The sequence below is a fragment of the Neovison vison genome, chromosome 13 (genome assembly GCF_020171115.1).
Source record: "Neovison vison isolate M4711 chromosome 13, ASM_NN_V1, whole genome shotgun sequence".
Taxonomy (NCBI): domain Eukaryota; kingdom Metazoa; phylum Chordata; class Mammalia; order Carnivora; family Mustelidae; genus Neogale; species Neogale vison.
The window spans coordinates 31,227,219-31,246,433 of NC_058103.1; the positions used below are offsets into that span (position 1 = coordinate 31,227,219).

The following is a 19,215-nucleotide window of genomic DNA, read 5'->3' on the forward strand; positions in this document are numbered from 1 at the left end:
TATGAAAAGGAGAAAGAGGATAATTACTTGTCTCAAACTTGTAACAAAGGAGAAGTAGGTAATCTCCCGTGAAAAGTTAAAATAACAGGCAAACCCAAAGTAGGTTTGAAGCCAAATTCATACAATCTATGTGACCCTTAGAAATCTCTAAAAACTTCCAGTACAAAATTTAATTTAAGGTCGTCCAGATTGGTATAGTGCCCTTAGGCAGCTACCAGAAGGAAAAGCAATCTTTGCTGGAATGCAACTTCAACCAAATCCCAAAGCATTCCCAAAGATTCTAAAGTAAATGAATAAATGAATGAGTGAACAAACAAATGAATAAATAAAGAGCTCCAGGAAAAACATCACAGGACAGAAATAAGGCCCCATAAGTGACAGCCAAAGAAACAACAGTACTATTAGGACCCCAAAGACCTAAAATATTCAAGTTGTCATATATAGATTATAAAATAAACATCCTTAATATATTCAAAGAAAGTTTTTAAGCTTAAAATATATTCAAAGAGGGCACCTGGGTGGCTCAGTGGGTTAAGCCGCTGCCTTCAGCTCAGGTCATGGTCTCAGAGTCCTGGGATCGAGTCCCGCATCGGGCTCTCTGCTCGGCGGGGAGCCTGCTTCCTCCTCTCTCTCTGCCTGCCTCTCTGCCTGCTTGTGATCTCCGTCTGTCAAATAAATAAAATCTTAAAAAAAAAAAAAAAAATATATATATATATATATATATATATATATATATATTCAAAGAATAAAAGATTTGAAGATAGACCACTAAGATTTGGAAAATAACCAGCCAGAATTTCTAGAAATGGAAAACATGATACTTAGACTGATAAAACTCAGTGAAACGAGTTAGAACAGTTTCAAGAAAATTAGTGCACTGAAAAATACATTCAAAGAAATTACGCAGAATTCAAATTATCCAGAAAATGGAAAAATGAAAGAAATATAGACAAGGAGCCTAGAGCTACAAGTTCTAACAAGCATCTATTCAAAGTAAAATACAGAAATAACAGAGAAAAAGGAAGAGACAATTTTCAAAGAGATAACGACACAGAATTTTCCAGATTTTATGAGAAACACAAAGCCCAGTGTATCACAGATAGAATAAATTAAAGAGGGGCGCCTGGTGGCTCATGGGTTAAAGCCTCTGCCTTTGGCTCAGGTCATGGTCCCAGGGTTCTGGGATCGAGCCCCGCGTCGGGCTCTCTGCTCCGTGGGGAACCTGCTTTCTCCCCTTTCTCTCTCTGCCTGCCTCTCTGCTTACTTGTGATTTCTCTCTCTCTGTCAAATAAATAAAATCTTTTAAAAAAAACAGAATAAAGAAAATTTATACTTGACAAGTCATGGTAAAACTGTAGCAATGACGAAAAAGATAATCTTTAAAACAAGCAGAGAGAAGCAACTAAAAATATTTGAGCTCAGGGATATATATCAGACCTTGCACTCTAGATCTGGAGAATTAAAATTCCTTTCAAATTCACATGAAACTTATATGAAAATTAACCATACTACCACATTCTCCAACCGCAATACAATTTAGTTAGAAATGTTTTAATACAGCAAAAACACCATGTATTTAGATATTTTAGAATATACATACATACTTCTAAACAATTCAAGAAGTCCTGATAGTAATAAAAATATTTAGAAATAAATTATAATGGTAATTTTAAGTGAAATAAAGAGTCTCACTCCACTGGTAATGTTTGCTGACAATTTTCAGCCCTTCCCCCCACCCCCTCCTTCCTCTTCTGTCCTGCTGCTGGGCAAGCAGATAAGAAAGCTTGGATGTTTCCTCCCTTCTCTGGTGCTAATAAGACATTGAAGCCACGTAAGCTCCAGTCTACATGAGGGAGCTCTTACCTCAACCCCACCCCTTAAGCACCATAAAGTCCCAAGCCAGTTGCCCCTTCCTACTCTCTCAAGCCATCTTTGGAACCGCTATGAAGCTTGCCTTACTCCCCAGAAAACCTCATTATGTGAGTAATGAACTTTTTCATACTCTCTTTAGTACATGTGTGATATCATCAGTCTCAACATCAAAGTCAAATTTTGGGTGACGTCTGCATCTCTCCTCTGTAAGGGACTACATGTTATATACCGAAGCTTTCTATGTAATACTGCTGGGCTCACAGGGATATTTATAGTCTTGAAAGATTTATATCCTGGGAAAGAATAAAGGTTGAAAATTCACGAGCCAAGTATCCAATTTAAGAAGTTAGGAAAAGAATTGAGAACAAACCCAAAGAAAGGCAGAGAGAAGGAAATTAAAAAATGAATATAAAATTGAAAGATTCATCAAAGGTAGAAACTGGTTATTCAAAAAGACTTAGAAAATAGGTAACTCTTGGAACACCTGGCTGGCTCAGTTGGTAGAGCATGTGACTTTTGATCTCAGGGTTGTAAATCTCAAGCCCCATGTTGGTTGGGGAGATTTCTTTAAAATATTAAAACAACAACAACAACAAACCCTTTAGCAAAGATTACCAGGAAAAAAGAAAAGAAACAAAATAAGAAATAAGAAAAATGTTATAACACAGAGATCAAAAAGACAACAAAATGAAAACTTTTTGATAGCACATTTGAAAACTTAGGTAAAATTGGGGTACCTGGGTGGCTCACTTGGGCTTGATCTCAGGACCCTAGGATCATGACCTGAGCCCAAGGCAGATGCTTAGCTGACTGAACCACCCAGGCACTTCTTTGACATGGATTTTTAAAGAGGCCATTATAAAATGCTTTAACAATCACTACAAATTCTAAGAAGTAGAAGTTATAAAAAAAGAAACACTAATATTATAGAACTGAAAAATGCAATAAAGGAATTCTTTTATATTGCTGGATTAAAGAGTAGAATGGAGATGACAGAGGATAGAAGCAGCAAACTTTAACACAAATCAATAGAATTTACCCAGTATGACAGGAGGTAAAATAGAGTTGGGGGGGTGGACAATAGTGCTTTAGGGGCTCAGGGACCTCTGAAACAATGCAAACATTCAAATTATCAGAGTCCGAAGGATAGGAGAGAAAGTGGGACTGGAAGAGTATTCAAAGAAATAACAACTAAAGATGTCCCAATTTTGGTGAAAGAAAAAAACCTACATAATCAAGAAGCTGAGTGAATCCCAAATAGAAAATCCGAAGAGGTCTACTCCAACACACAGCATAATTAAACTTCTGGAAACTGAATAAAAAGAAAAAAAGTCTTGAAAACAGAAAGTGTTACCAAAATCCAAGTTCAACTGCCCATCACTCAAAAGGCTAATACTCATGTGATATTTTTTTTTTTTAATTTTATTCATTTGACAGAGATCACAAGTAGGCAGAGAGGCAGGCAGAGAGAGAGGAGGAAGCAGGCTCCCCACTGAGCAGAGAGCCCGATTGGGGCTTGATTCCAGCACCCTGGGATCCTGGCCTGAGTCAAAGGCAGAGGCTTTAACCCACTGAGTCACCCAGGTGCCCCGTCATGTGATTAATTTTGATTGGAAAGGCATATGAACTTTATTCAAGAGGCCTGCCACCTGGGGAGAAGGGGGACTCTTGTCCAAAGACCAACTTAAAGATTTCTGGCTGGCTCAGGGGCTTTTAAAGGAGTTTAGGGCAGTTATTCATTAACAGGAAGGCAGTGATCCATAACATTTCTTGATTATGTGCAGGGCAGACTCGATGGTGCCAGCTACAGACATTATCTCAGTGCTTGGAGGTTGTGTAAGGGTGGTCTGGTTCCTTGGTGCCTGGGTAGGGGTCGTTATGCAAGAGAATTTGGTGATATGCAAAAGAGCTCTGTTTTAGGAAAGAATGCATAATCTATAGATATGCAAAGAAAGTTTTAGTTAATCACAAGGGCTAATGGTACCAGCCTGGAAACTACTAGGTTGGCCAGAGGGGCCAAGGTGGCTTCAAATGATGTGTTACCCATAAAGAAAACCAATTCCAATGACAGCAGATGTTTCATAAAAAACATGCAGGCCCAGAAGGGAGTGATGAATTTTTCAAGTAATGAAAGAACAGAACTGTCAACCATGAGTTCTATATCCTGTGAAACTACCCCTCAGAAATGAAGAGGAAATAAGGGCACCCTTGAAAGAAGGAAAAATAAGAATTTGTCTCTAGCAGACTTACCTTAAAGATTAGCTAAAGAAACTTCTTCAAAGAGATAAGATATGATAAAAGAGGAATCTTGGAGCATCAGGAAAGAAAAAAGAACAATGGAAAGAGTAGAAATATGGGTACACACAGTAGACTATCCTTCTGTTCATGAGTTTTAGAAATCATATTTGAAGATTTTATTTATTTGACGGAGAGCACAAGCAGGGGGAGCAAGCAGCAGGCAGAGGGAGAGGGAGAAGAAGCAGGCTCCCCACAGAGCAGGAAGCCCAATGCAGGGCTTGATCCCAGGACCTTGGGATCATGACCTGAGCTGAAGGCAGATGCTTAACCAACTGAGCCATACAGGCATCCTTAGAAATCATATTTGATGACTGAAACAAAAATTGTAACACCATCTGATACTCAAAAGACACCTAAATGGAAGTAAAGTTTCCAAACTTCACTTGAAGTGCTCAAATGTTGATACCAGTAGGATATAAGTCACTTATTTATAATACTTAGAGCAGCCAGTATGAAACATATACAAAGAGACACACTCAAAACACTATAAATAAGATAGGATCCTAAAAAATGTTCAAATAACCCACAGAAAGGCAAGGAAACAAATGAATGAGAACTAGAGGAAACAGAAACAATAAAATTGCAGAGTTAAGCAATAACAGTGATCACCTTAAATGTAAATGGTCTAAATACTCCAATGAAAAGACAGAGATAAGTGGGTGGATAAATAAACATGTCTCAAAAATGTGCTGTGTACCAGAAATTCACTTCAAATTCAATAAAATAGGTAGGTTGAAAATAAAAGGATTGAAAAAGATTTATCTTGCAAACATTGATCTAAAACCAATGAGTAGCTTCATTAATATCTGATAAGGTAGATTTCAAAGCAAAGAATATTACTAGAGACAAAGAGAAATATTACACAATGATAAAGGATCAGTCCGCTAGCAAGATACATTAGTTCCCTAAGACTGCTGTAACAAAGGACCACAAACTGGGTGAGTTAAAACAATATAAATTTGGGGCACCTGGGTGTCTCAGTCAGTTAAGCATCTATCTTTGACTCAGTTCATGATCCCAGGGTCCTGGGATGGAACTCCATGTTGGGTTCCCTGCTCAGAGGGAAGCCTGCTTCTCCCTCTCCTGTTCTCCCTGCTTGTGCTCTCTCTCTCTCTCTGTCTATCAAATAAATAAATAAATCTTTTTAAAAAAGCAATATAAACTTATTATTCACAGTTCTGTAGGGTAGAAGTCTGAAATTAAGATGTTGGCAAGGTTATGCTCCCTCTGAAACTTGTAGGGGAGAATCTTCCTTTTCATCTTCTAGCTTCTGGTGTTTGCCAGCAATCTTTGGCATTCCTTGGGTTTTAGATGTATTACTCCAATTTCTGCCTCTGTCATCACATGGCTGTCTTCCCCCTGTGTGTGTCTGTGTCCAATTTTTTCTTTTATAAGCCCTCCCTAATCCAGTATGACCTCATTATAACCTGATTACATCTACTTCTAAGTGAGGTCACATTCACAGATACCAGAGGTTATGACTTCAACATACCTTTTGGGGGACACAATTCAACTCTTAATAGAAGATATAATTATCTTAAATGTGTATGCACTCAACAACAGAGCTTCAAATTACATGAAGCAAAAACTGATCTAGCTGAAAGGAGAAACAGACAAACCAAAATTACAGCAAGGAACTTAAACAGCCCCTCTCAGAAACTGATAGAACTACTAGACAGAAAATCAACAAGATCCTATTGACTGATTGTGTTGGAGTCTACCTAGCAATCAAGAAATAGATAATCCCATCTTAAGCCATCTCTTCCAGAAACTTACAAAAGAGAGAATACTCTTCAATTTATTTTTAGAAACTGGCGTAATCATGATAATTAAACCCAAGAAAGAGAATACAAGAAAGAAAATTATAGGTAATGTTCAATAATGAATATGGATTTAAAATTTTTAAATAAAATACCAGCAAACTGAATTTAGCAACATATAAAAAAAGATACAATATGACGAAGTTTAATTTATCCTGGTAATACAACATTTGTTCAACATTAAAAAATTAATTGATATAATTCACTATTTAACATATTAAAGAAGACCATATAACCAGGTCAAGCTATAGGGTTACTTGGTGAAATTTCAACACTCATTCATAACTTTTAAAAAACCTTGTTAGCAAACTAGATAAAGGGGCACCTGGATGTCTCAGTTGGTTAAGCATCTGTCTTCAGCTCAGTTGATGATCCCAGGGTCCCAGGATTGAGCCCTGGCATCGGGCTCCCTACTCAGTGGGAATGTGCTTCTCTCTCTGTCCCTCACCCTGCTTGTGCTCAATCTTTTTCTCTCGCTCAAATAAAGAAATAAAAATCTGTAAAAAAAAATTTAAAAATTAAAAAAAAAACTAAAAATAGAAGGAAACTTCCTGATCTAACAAAAATAAACCTACAACAAATATCATATTAAAATATATTAGAAATTTTAAAATATATTAAAAACCTACAACAAATATCATGTTTAACTCTGAAACAAGCATTCTTCTTAAGATTTATTACAAGACACAGGTTATCTATTACTACTCCTATTAATCATTGTTCTGGATTCCCAGGCCAACACAGTAAGGCAAGGAAATAAATAAATGTATAAGTATAGTAAAGAAAGAAATAAAATTGTCATCATTCATAAATGACATGATGCTAACAAAGGACACACAACACCTTCACTGAAAAAAATTATAAACCTTTAATGAATTAAAGTTACCCAAATAATAGATATATCATGTTCATGAATTGGAAGATAGTATCATAGCGATATCAGTTCTCTCCCAAATAGACATATTTATTCAATGTAACTCCGATCAAAAAGCCCATAAATGCTTTTATAATCTTAAAAGCTAATTCTAAAATGTTTATAGAAAAGCCAAAAATAGCCAAGACACTTTTGTAGAAAACTTCAAGATGGGGAGATACACCTACAAGATATCAAGAGTCTTTTTACAACTCCAGTAGTTAAGGACAGGGTACCTTTGGTGGACATGTAGACAAAGAGTTTACTTGAATAGAAAGAAAGCCCAGAGAGACTCAGACAAATACTGAAACTTGTTATATAATGGATCAGTGAAAAGGATAAATTTTTTAATAAACAGGGCTGGGATAATTGGTTATTTATATGAGGAAAAATAAAATTACGCCCATACTAGACATTATACACAAAAATTAGCATCAGGTGGGTTAAGACTCTAAATGTCAAAGACATTTCTAGAACTTTTTAGAACTTTTTTAGAATTTTAGAACTCTGTAAAAGTTCTAAAAGACAATAGAGATGCGTGCCTTTACAAAACACTTAACAAGACAGGCCTTTACACACGCTGGCCCTTCCCCTTCTGTCCGGGTCTGTCTTGCCCTCTCCTGCCTGCTTCACGGCAACTCACACTTCGCATTCTAGCTCCTATGTTACTTCCTCAGAAAAGCTTCCTTAGGGGCGCCTGGGTGGCTCAGTGGGTTAAAGCCTCTGCCTTCGGCTCAGGTCATGATCTCAGGGTCCTGGGATCGAGCCCCGCATCGGGCTCTCTGCTCAGCGGGGAGCCTGCTTCCTCCTCTCTCTCTGCCTACTTGTGATTTCTATCTGTCAAATAAATAAATAAAATCTTTAAAAAAAAAAAAAAAGCCTCCTTAGTTATCCAGACTTAATCACATCCCCTGGTTATAAATGCTCAAAGGTCATTCTACTTTTTCTTTTTTTTTTAAATCATTCTTTGAGGTATAGTTTATATAAAATAAAATGAACAAATCTTAAATGTACAGCCTGATGCATTCTTATGTGGGTAAATACTTGTGTAACCACCACCTACATCAAGATATGGAACAATGTTTCTCCCAAGTTTAAGCAGGTGGCTTCTCCCTCTTGTTAGATAAATGGGCAATAAGGGCTGGATGGAGGTATTGGCTAACAGATAGTGAAAACTGTGAACAATTCATTGAGGCTGAAATTAGTGGAGCCTCCAAGTAGGGCCCTTGAAATGGGCGCCTGGGTGGCTCAGTCGGTTAAGGTTGTGTCTCCCTTTGGATCGTGATCCTGGGGTCCTTGGGATCGAGACCCGAGTGGGGGGGTTCTCTGCTCAGCAGGGAGCCTGCTTCTCCCTCTGATCCTCCTCACCACACTTGCTCTCTTCACTTTCTCTCTCAAATAAATAAGATCTTTAAAAAAATAAAGGGAATGAATGTCACATACTGGCCTTGGGGAAAAAAAAGCCCATTTATTCTACTCAAAGCAACTTCTAACTCTCTACTTACGGCACTTTCTGAACTCTATTCTCTGTGTGTGTGTCTATTTTTAATTATTTCATTCTGATTTCAATATCGTAAACTTTTAATACACTCTTATATATGATACTGAAAGTACCCCATCATTATCATTTTTCTTTTCCTTTTTTAAAAATTTTATTTATTTATTTGACAGAGAGAGAGAGATCACAAGTAGGCAGAGGGGCAGGCAGAGAGAGAGGGGGAAGCAGGCTCCCTGCTGAGCAGAGAGCCCGATGCGGGACTCGATCCCAGGACCCCGAGATCATGACCTGAGCCGAAGCTTAACCCACTGAGCCACCCAGGCGCCCCCATCTATCTATCTTACTTTCTTTCTTTCTTTCAAGATTTTATTTATTTGAGAAAGAGAGAGAGAAAGAATGAGGAGGGGAGGGACAGAGGGGGAGAGAAGGGAGAGAATCTCAAGCAGACTCTGCACCAAGCACAGAGCCAAAGTGGGGCTGGATCTCATGACCGTGAGATCATGACCTGAGCTGAAACCAAGAGTCAGGTGCTTAACCGACTGAGCCACCAGGCACCCCATGATTTTTCTTTTGAGAAATGTCTCACTGTTTTCACCATTGTTTTTCCCTCTAGATAACTTTCAGAATAGTTTTATCAACTAGCCATAAAGCCATAAAACATTCTAGGAACATGTCATTCCTTCAGTTGAGGTTTTTCATTCATGTCTCTGGTAACGTAAACTGCTCTGTGAATTCTGGTCGGTGGAACATGGGTCAGATTAATGATGGAACTTCCAGCCTTGGCTCATAAAAATCTTTCCACTCAATATTCCTTCACTTAAAATCCTTCATGCTCGTTTTCCCATTTGACTTGGTTGGAATGGAGGTAGAAACAACCCCACGGCAACTCTGGATTAAAGATGGAGGCAACACAATAGGGAAGTAACCTAGGTCCCTGAATCCCATTTGGAAGAAAGCTGCCCACAGATCTAAAATACCCATTTTCACTTTATGTGAGGAAGGAGTAAATTTTCCTGGGGTTAAGCTACTGAAATTGGGGGCTGTGTATCATAACAGCTAGCCAGTTCTGAGTCATGCATCCTTTAGGTCGTTCTCCAGATTTCTCCATCACAGAATCTATACTGTTTAATTATATATTAATATAACAATGTTAGAAAAAAATAGAGGAAAGTTACATTAAAATCACTGTAATACTGCTATTTAATGATAGGCATTTTTAACATTTGGTTTCTATCTTTTCAGTTATCTGTCAGTTGATCATGATCTCTGGGCTTTGCCATATTGTGATTTAAAAAATCAGTTACAAAAAAAAATCAGTTACATTTCTTAAGTTCCCACTTGCCTATCAGTAGAGTTGTTAGATTTAGCAAATAAAAATACAAGATCCCTGGTTAAAATAGAGGGGCGCCTGGGTGGCTCAGTCGTTAGGCATCTGCCTTTGGCCGGGATTGTGATTCTCAGGGTCCTGGGATCAAGCCCCACATCGGACTCCCTGCTCAGTGGGAAGCCTGTCTCTCCCTCTCCCACTCCCCCGGCTTGTGTTCCCTCTCTCTCTTTGTCTCTCTCTGCCAAATAAATAAACAAAATCTTAAAAAGAGAAAGAAAGAAAAAGAGAAAGAGAGAAAGAAATGTATATGCTGCTTCTCTAAAATTGATAGTCTCTGAAGAGGCTAGAAAAGGATGAACTGATTGCTCCTGAGTTTGATGTAGTTTGTAAGTTGTGACAAGAACTCATACAGTGAAAAATGACTCCTTTTTTGGAAATAACACTGTTCCAGAACACAAAAGGAAAAACAAAAACAAAACCCACTACCAGAAAAAGATACCAAGTTAAATAGGATTTCTTAATTTCCTTACTACCTGGTAACTTATTGACCTCCACCTTCATTTTCACAAGTTCAGATTATCTCTGTGCTTTTTAAAACTATTTTCTCTGAGAAAGAAAGGTTGAAATTATGGTGGCATTTCATGTGTTTCAGAATAGTTTTTTTTTTTTTAAAGATTTTATTTATTTATTTGACAGACAGAGATTACAAGTAGGCAGAGAGGCAGGCAGAGAGGAGGAAGCAGGCTCCCCGCGGAGCAGAGAGCTGGATGCGGGGCTTGACCCCAGGACACTGGGATCATGACCTGAGCTGAAGGCAGAGGCTTTAACCCACTGAGCCACCCAGGCACCCCCAGAATAGTTTTTAAAAGATGGGTATTTAAGACCTGGATGGCCTATAGGATGAATCCATTGATGCAAAGGACCTAATTAGTTGACAAAGAACTAATCCATCAAACAGCCCTATGAAAACATGTGGATAGACTTTTTAGAGAGCTGGAAACTACTTTCTACAAGTTAGAAAATCTGCTGGTTGGAAGTAAGATCCTCAGTTTCTGAGTTCGCATGCTTTTGTTAAGATGATATTTAGTGGGGCGCCTGGGTGGCTCAGTGGGTTAAGCCTCTGCCTTCGGCTCAGGTCATGGTCTTGCGGTCCTGGGATCCAGCCCCGCATCGGACACTCTGCTCAGTGGGGAGCCTGCTTCCCCCTCTCTCTGCCTGCCTCTCTGTCTACTTGTGATCTCTGTCTGTCAAATAAATAAATAAAATCTTTAAAAAACAAGAGATGACATTTAGTTTGATGTCATCACATCGGACTAATACCTAGACTCAGAGTCATGTGGGCCTGGTAAGAGCAAAACTGCAAATCAAAGTCCAATTTTATGTTTTACTGCTCAGTTTTACCATTATGTTAAAAAAAAAAAAGGATGTTCTAAAGTTTGTAAGTAATATTGGAAAAGGAAAACAGTGAAAATATGGGACAGAAGGATAAAGGTCATTATTATTTTAATTAAATATAAGTAATACTTGTCTAATTAGTCCTATTGGTTTATGTGTTTCTTTTAAAAAGTCTTACATTTATATGTCTTATAATACATAATAAACCAATGCACCTATGGGCGACTGATTTTCAACCAGGGTGCCAACACTGTTCAGTGGGTGAAGAGCAGTATTTTGAACAAATGGTGCTGGGGCAGATTACTATTCTAATTAACATAATTATGTTAATAATAGCAATAACATGCTATTTAAAAGTATTTAAAAGTAAATAATACAGGGGTACCTGAGTGGCTCAGTCCGTTAAGGTCATGAGTCCAGGGTCCTGGGATCATGCCCCGAATCCCAGCTCCCTGCTCAGCGGGGAGTCGGCTTCCCCATCTCCCTCTGCCCCTCCCCTCCACTCATGCTCTCTCGCTCTGCTAGCTCTCAAATAAATAAATAAAATCTTTTAAAAAAAATAAAAATAAATAATAAAGAATGATGTATGATTTCAAATAAACACCTCTTTTCCAAATTTTTTGTTTAAGTAATAAAACGTAATTATGCCAATTATGATTATGCATTGTATATAATAAATTTATGACATGCATTTATGATATAATATATATTATATATTCTATATATTTTAGTCTGATATGGCTGTGTCCCAGGTTGGCGCTTTAAAAAGTTGGTCACCCCAGTTAACCCTCACCTAAACCCTATGAGATAATACTGTTTTCCCCTCCAACTTATGGAAGAGAAAACAGAGGCTCAGAGACATAAATTAACTTGCCTAAAATAACAACATAATAAATGGTGGAGTTTTTTTTCCTTCCTCCCATCTAAGGTTATCTACTCAGTTCTCTCCTTTTTGGGGAATGATTGAACATGGAAATGTCCAATCTCTTTAATACAGGGTACAGAAATTACTGGTCCATGATAATATGAGCATGTGTGTACACACACATGCATGTATGTGTGTGTGTTGGCTCGGCGTGTACTCTAAAATTAGGAATCCAGGTTTCTGTTTTCTCTTGAGAACCCAGAGGACCTGGAAACACCGGGCCCCCCTTCTTCCACAGTAGCGGTTGCTGACCAGTAGCTGTCTGTCCAGGCAGGGCATTCATCCCAGTTTGCCCAGTTCCCCTTCTCCCTTTTGCTCATGTCCAGCCAGCTTTACTCAAGGACATTACCCTCGCTTCAGAGAGGCAGCAGACCATAAGGTAAGAGTCTGACTGCAGCCAGACGGGGGTTCAAATTCCGTCCTCTTGCTATTCACTGGCTCCTTAACTTTGGACAAGTTCCTTCACCCCTCTGTACAGGATTCTTCCATCTGTAAGATTACACAAACAATAGTATCTTTTCCATAGGGTTTTTAAGTATTTCAAGCGATAATTCAAGTAAAACATTTAGAGCACTCTTTGGCATGCGTGTTTCCTTCATTGTCATTACTGCTTGTTGCCCTGTAAGCACTTTAGTTTGCATCCTCCGCGGAAGAGGAAGCTTCCTCTCTCCGCCCTCGGAGGTGTGGCCCCAGCCAGACAATGAAAACAGATCCCAATAGTCCAGCAGCTGTGCTTTCTGGGTTATTCTGTTTTAAGTAATTCCACACATGGACATCAATCATCTGGCCCCCTTTGAGCTAAACCATGGCCAGTCCAATTACTCTTTACAGAATCTGTTCTAAGGGGAAGATCCTGCCTCCTGTCCTTCCTGCAGTTTTCAGTTTCCCAGCTCTAGATATCCTGCATGAGATTAACCGAAAAGGGACAAGCAACCCTTGGCAAGGCAGTGCTCACTAAATTCACACAGGCAGGCAGTAGTATCTTTTCCACCCTCACCTTAAACCCACGCGCCAAAGAAGTTACAGTCTCAGAGATAGCTCTGATGCAAACACACTCCAGACAGCCTATTACCAAATGATATTGGCCATTCCCATCTAGTCATCTGAGTCATGTTAAGGGTCAAGCCCCCCAGTTTCCCGCCAAAGATATGAAATCAACTTTCTACCTCTTTGAGGACTGAAAAAAGGCTGGCTTTTTGGGGGGAGGGGGGAATCTTTACAAAAGATTCCAAGGGACTCTTAAAGGTTTGGTTTTAAATAATATCTAGATATAAATTGAGATTATAAATATAATTTTAACAAAATAGATTCTGCTCTCCATAGTATCTTTCAAAATGTTCTTTCACTTAGCACTATATTGCTAATACATTTGGTGTCAATACATTTACTTTTACAATGCTATTTTTATTGGTTTTATGATATTCAGCTGTACGAATGTAATCAATGTCTTATACTCAGACATCTGGGTTGTTTCCTGGTTTTCGCTAAGACAACAATGAGGTGACAAACACACCCTTGTGAATTAAATTTGAACAGCAGCTTCGTTTTTTTAACCTGGGAATTTTTCCTAGATGTGGTTCCCCTGTGTACTGCCCACCTTTGGAAATAAATCCATTTGTCAGGGGGGAAAAGTGTTAAAACATGCTAATTTGCATATTCCATCTATTTCCTATTAGACCATAACTGACAGAGAAGCTACTAGTTATCAGCACCTGCTATGTGTTGTACTTTCCATCTATCTGTACATATTATCTGTACTTTACATTCTTTGCTTAAATGACCCAACAGTCTTTTGCAATGGGCCTTATTATCCTCATTTAAGAAATGAGGCTCAAAGGAGTAAAGGATTATATCCAAGGTCACATCTAGTTAAAAGTAAAAAATTTGAATTCTTGTTGGTCCGACTTCAAAGTTCAGGAACTTTCCTTAACACCATATTCCTGAAGAGATTCCATAATTCAGTTTTTGTATAGACCCAACAACAATTTAGATGCTGTGAGGCCGATGACCATTTTAAACTGTCAGTGAGGGGCACCTGGGTGGCTCAGTGGGCTAAGCCTCTACCTTCAGTTCAGCTTATGGTCTCAGGGTCCTGGGATCCAGCCCCGCATGGGGCTCTCTGCTCAGCGGGGAGCCCGCTTCCCCGCCTCTCTCTCTGCCTGCTGCTCTGCCTACTTGTGATCTCTATCTCTCTTTCAAATAAATAAATAAAATCTTAAAAAAAAAAAAAAGTCAGTGAATGAATTTGCAAAATAAATAACCGGTCACTAAAAACTGATGGAAACTGAAATGTTTCTTTATAAAGTAGCTGAAATCAAATGGTATTTCTAATTTCCTTTGCTCCTGAATTTGCATTACTCTGTACCATCAGCTCCAGGGTGAACGCCTGCTCAAGACATATCTCGGGCTCTTCCTTAGTGCTCACCAAACGCTCTGAGAGGTCTCTATTTGTGAGTATGACTCCCTGTTTCTGTACTATGTAAGTTCACTTTTCTCTGTTAGGTGTTGTAAAAAACATACATAGGGACACCTGGGTGGCTCAGTCGGTTAAGCATCTGCCTTCAGCTCAGGTCATGATCCCAGGGTCCTGGGATCGAGTCCCACATTGGGCTCCTTACTCAGCAGGGAGCCTGCTTCTCTCTCTGCCTCTGCCTGCCACTTTGCCTACTTGTGCAGCGTTTTTTTGTTTTCTCTCTCTCTCTCTCTCTCTCTGACAAATAAATAAATAAATAAACTCTTAAAAACCAAAAACATGTTTCAGGCTTAAGAGAAGCCTAAGGAGTATGCCACAGGGTGCCTGGGTGGCCCAGTCAGTTAAGTGGCTGCCTTCTTCGGCTCAGGTCGTGATCTCAGGCTCCTGAGATCGAGCGCCATGTGGGGTTGCCTGCTCAGTGGGGATCTGCTTCTCCCATTCCCTCTCCTGCTCCCTCTGCTTGTACGGTCACTTGTTCTCTCTCTCTCTTTCTCTCTCTCTCTCTCTCTCTCAAACTGAATAAAATCTTTAAGAAAAAGAGTGGGGCACCTGGGTGGCTCAGTCAGTTTGGCATCTGCCTTCGGCTCAGGTCATGATCCTGGGGTCCTGGGATCAAGTCTGGCATCAGGCTGCTTGGCTCAGCAGGGAGTCTGCTTCTCCCTCTCTTTCTGCCTGCCACTCCCTTTGCATGTGCTGTCTCCCTTTCTCTGTCTCTGCCAAATAAAAATAAAATCTTTAAAAAATGTGTATAAAAATGTATGCCACGATAACTGTGCTCAAGGATTATGGGATACAGATTCTGGATGATTCCTTTTGCTCACTCCCTCATCTTAATTTGTCCATCTTCTGGAAGGATCAGCTTCCACCAGTTGAAAGAAAAATTCATCTTATTCACCCAACTGGTCAACTCCTGACACTGAATTTGTGGTTTGTAATTTAGCAGTTACTACAATATTGACACTGCCTTTCAGAAAAGTTGAGCCTCTCATGCACTGGCCATCCTTGGCATGTATCAATTAGGATAGATTCACCTGCAAGAAAGAGTGCATTAAACCATGAGAAATCTTCTTACTTTTTAGGAAAGATTCCCAAAGTGGGCAATTCTAGGGTTGACTGGTAACTCAAAAATGTCATCCAGGATCTAGTTCCTTTTCACACTTCAACATCAGCATCTTGAGCCTGGGGGCTTTTCACCCTCGTGCTTCACCTCACTGTCACCAGATGGCTAGGCCGCCACAGCTGTAGGCACTAGGTCTTCATACGACATTCAAAGATGAGAAAAAGGGGGCAAGGGAAAAACACCCTTCTTATTCTCCAGGAAGGAGGTATTTTCCAGATTTCTTCCTGTGCCCATCATGGGAACTGAATCACGTGGCTGTCTCAAACATCAAGGCAAGTTGAAAAGTGAGGTCAAGATTGAACCCCTAGCAAAGGGGTTCAAGATTCCCACGATTGACTTCGACCAGTCCCAACTTGTATTTATTCAGCCTTTTTATTCGTACCTTTTCAGTGTTTTTTGGTTTTTGTTTTGTTTTGTTTTGTTTTGTTTTTCTCTTTCCTTCTTACTGTGGTCAATGCTGAAGAAGGAGGAAATGACTGTTGGGCAGGCAGCTGATAGTGCCTGCTCCTTGTGTGATAACGGTTCTTCACGAGACCCTCCGCGCTCAGATAAGTAAGAGAGGACAATAAAGTCACACACATGCTATGACTAGGGCCCGTCAAGAAGCGGGCTGGGTTTATGTTTGGCTCCTGCTTTAGCCTTGCCACAGTAAAAATGACAAAGATAACAAAGACACCCAAATTGTAAGAATACAGAAGCTGATTAAAATGTTCCATTGGCTGAACTCATTACGAATACCATTAAGAGGCTCGTGTGGGACTAAAAAAAAGAAGGCAGCCGAAGTCTATGGCTCCAAGTCAGGCGGAGAACAGTTTCCCTCTGACAGGGTCCTCGCTGAGGACAGCTCTCCTCACCTCACAGGACTATGAATCCGCCAGCTTCCCTGGTTAGAAAGGCCCAGTCACGAGGGCAAAAAAGCAGGATGTGTGCCGTGATATGGGTGGTCAGAAATTTCTTTAAATGCCATTTGTGTGGGGGTGTGTGTGCATGTTCCTCAGCAATGCATCACGCACTGCACAAGTCTGACAGCTCCCCACCAAAGAAAATCCGCTGCTCTAAAAGCTGGTCTCCGCATCTCTGAGTCTCTCCTGTCCTCTTCAGCGACATCATCTTATGAATTGGGGAAGAAAGCCAGGAAACTACCAAGGTTGTAACACCACGGTTGTTTACCCCAGAAAACAACCCCATGGGACATAATTTTGGCATTTGCCCACCCCAGCCTCTGGCTGCCTTATTTCCCTTGGTATGGCCGGAGCCTAGAGCCCAGTCTGGGGACCTACAGAAGATACTGTCGGTGGGAAAGTGATTGCTAACTGATGCTAAATTTGAAATTAGGATACAAAACTGTAGCTCCCAAATGACCTCAGGTAGACCCAAATATATTATTAACTATAGTTATAGAAAACTAAAACCTTAATAATAGTTATCTCTAGGTGGTGATATTTGGGTGCTTTTCCTCATATCTTCCTGCATGTGTAATTTCCCAACCACAAATAGTGTCCCCATAATTAGGTAAATATCATTGTTTTTCTTCTTTCTCTTTTTTTCATCAGCATCACCGAGGAAGACGCTGTAACAACACCTGGTGCAGTTGCCATCCTGAGAAGGAGCAAACCGGGCAGGAGTTGCTTTCTTCCCATAAAGAAGCACAAAGGCAGAATAATCCACAGATCCAGACCAGAAGTCTTGTGATGGTTTCTCAGGGAAGAGACTGCCCCGGGGCGCTCCGGCCTCTCCCGCCTCCCTGCCGCTCCCGGCTCTCGGCAGAATTTAGCAGATTCATCACTGTGCTCCATCCTAGGCTCTGCTATTTTTAGCTCTGTTGACTTCCCAACCGTAGGCAGATAACCATGCGGTAGGCTAAGCACCTGGCAGGTGGGCAAGGGCACCCCCGGCAGAAGGAGAGGACGGCTCGCCCCGGGGGAAGGAGGGCCTGGTGTCTCAGGCAGGAAGGATTTAGAGTAGCCGAGACCAAGCCTGCGCCCCCCCCCCCGGGGGGACTCCAAGCTGGTGACCCCAGGGTCCCGGATGACCCCTCCTGTTCTCCAGCCCGCCAGGCCGGCCCGCCACGCCTTGGAAGTCGCTGCTCTTCTGCGCGCTCCCCTCCACCCCCCACCCTCAGGAGCCCACCTTCACGGCCACCGCCATGGCCCCACCACCTTCACGGCCACTCGCCGGCCTTTCCTCTGGCTCGAGCTCTCGTCACACCACTTAGGTTCATCTGAAGTTTGACAAGAAGGCGGCAGCGTTTGCTTGTTGATGGACACCCCACCCCCACCCCCCACCGTGGGCTCTGACCCACGGCCGCTGGGAGGAGAACCTTGCGGGTCTCCGCCTGGAACGCCGCCGTGTGTCCGTGACTTTCAGTAAATAAATCGCGCCATCTGGGCCAGACAGATCCTCGCCCTCCCCTCACCTGTGAAGCTGCTGTCGTGGCAGCTGGACCGCTGCTCACTCAGGTCCCCGGTGACTGCCTTTTGCTCTGGCCACCCCGGCCCGTCACCGGCGTCACCGCCCCGCAGCGCGCGGCCAGCTCACGTCGCCGCTGCCGCTTTCACTCTGTCTGGTTCTTGCCTTCAGTCTGTCCTCGGGGGAGTCGCCTTAGAGCCTCAGCCTGTTTCTTGGAGTCTCAACTGTGCTCTTTTCGTTAAAAAAATTTAAAAAAAAAAAAACAAGAAAAAAAATTGGGGGGGGGGCAGCTTTATTGAGGTAGAATCGACAAATAGAAATTGTATATATTTACTTTGTACAATGTGATTTTAAGGTGTCCAGTGTGATGACTCAATATATGTATATGTTTTCCAGTGGTGAGAACACTTAGGATCTACTCTCAGCAAATTTCAAGAAGCATCCAATACAGTGTTACTTACAGTAGTCACTGTGCTGGACATCAGATCCCCAGAACTTACTCTTCTTATAACTGAGGTGGTACCGGCTCCCAGCAGCCTCTATTCTACTCCAGGCTCTCGGAGGTCCACTTTTTTAGATTCTACATATTAGTGAGGTCAGACAGTCTTTGCCCTTGTGTCTGGCTTATTTCACTTAGCGTAACACCCTCCAGGTTCATCTACGTTGTGGCAAATGGGAGGATTTCCTTCCCTTTCACTCTTTATCATAACAGAACCATGTTCTTCTCCATCTGAACTTAGCCTCTGAACCTCAGAGACATAACTAATGTCCAAAGGCAATGATCCAAAAAAGCCCACAATGGCCACCTTCTGGCTACGGGAGCTCTCGTGAAACCCAGTGCAACCCTGACACTCAGTTTGGCAATGTGACAACTTTTTCTCCCCTAACAGAATGGAACAGGTAGTTCTGAATTTAACCCTCTTACCAGCTGTGGACCTTTGACTACCATCTCATGATCCTTAAATTACAAACATCATGGGAAAAGTCAAACATGCCAGGGACAGGTGAACAGAAATTTCAGGAAGTTCTCCCATTTTTAATGACTCATTTTTAATGAGCTGCTCAATTACCCCGAGATCACTTTCTTTTGGACTTCTTATGGCTTAAACTGCTGTTGGGTGGGTATTCTATGGAGGGAAAAAATCCTAACAGGGTGTGGGATTGA

The 19,215-nt window shown here is 41.1% G+C and overlaps 1 long non-coding RNA gene across 1 annotated transcript in view; it reads left to right on the forward strand.

Annotated features, from left to right (window-relative positions):
* The window catches only part of LOC122893927, a 47,207-nt gene extending 29,561 nt beyond the window's left edge, over positions 1-17,646 (forward strand). The window contains exons 4-5 of the long non-coding RNA XR_006381723.1: positions 14,420-14,498; positions 17,195-17,646. This is a non-coding gene — a long non-coding RNA (uncharacterized LOC122893927). The remainder of the gene's footprint in view (positions 1-14,419; positions 14,499-17,194) is intronic.
* The last annotated feature ends 1,569 nt before the right edge of the window (positions 17,647-19,215 follow it).